This window comes from Otolemur garnettii, unplaced genomic scaffold (genome assembly GCF_000181295.1).
Source record: "Otolemur garnettii isolate 467f Iridium unplaced genomic scaffold, OtoGar3 scaffold00138, whole genome shotgun sequence".
Lineage (NCBI taxonomy): Eukaryota > Metazoa > Chordata > Mammalia > Primates > Galagidae > Otolemur > Otolemur garnettii.
The window spans coordinates 618,842-619,444 of record NW_003852533.1 but is presented as its reverse complement, the minus strand read 5'-3'; positions in this window follow the sequence as shown (position 1 = coordinate 619,444).

Sequence of the window (603 nt, the reverse complement as noted above, 5' to 3'; positions counted from 1 at the left end):
ATATACCAAATGATCAAAAATCATTTTACAACAAAGAAATTTGCACTAGAATGTTTATTGCCTCCCAATTCATAATTGCCATTCATGGAATCAGCCTAGTGCCCATCGACTCATGAATGGATTAACAAATCGTGGTATATGTACACCATGGAATACTAAATAGCCATAAAAAGATGGAGACTTTATCTCTTTTATGTTTACCTGGATGGAGCTGGAATATATTCTTCTTAGTAAAGCATCTCAAGAATGGAAGAAAAAATACCCAATGCACTCAATACTATTATGAAACCAATATATAATCACCTACACATTCATCCAAATGAGAAAACAAAACTATAGCCTAGAAAGAAGAAGGGAAGAGGAGGAAGAGGGGAAGGGAGGTGACGGGGAAGACAGGAAGAAGGAGGGTATTTGGGAGGTATCTCACCTAATATGAATGATGCAATGGTACATTTTAAAACTACTAAGAGTGAAGTATAAATGTCCTACCACAACAAATAAGTGATATCATGGTTATGTTAACAAGTTTGATATAAACTTTCCACATTATCAGATGAGCACATTGTACCCCATCAATGCATTAATGGACACAGTTATGATTTA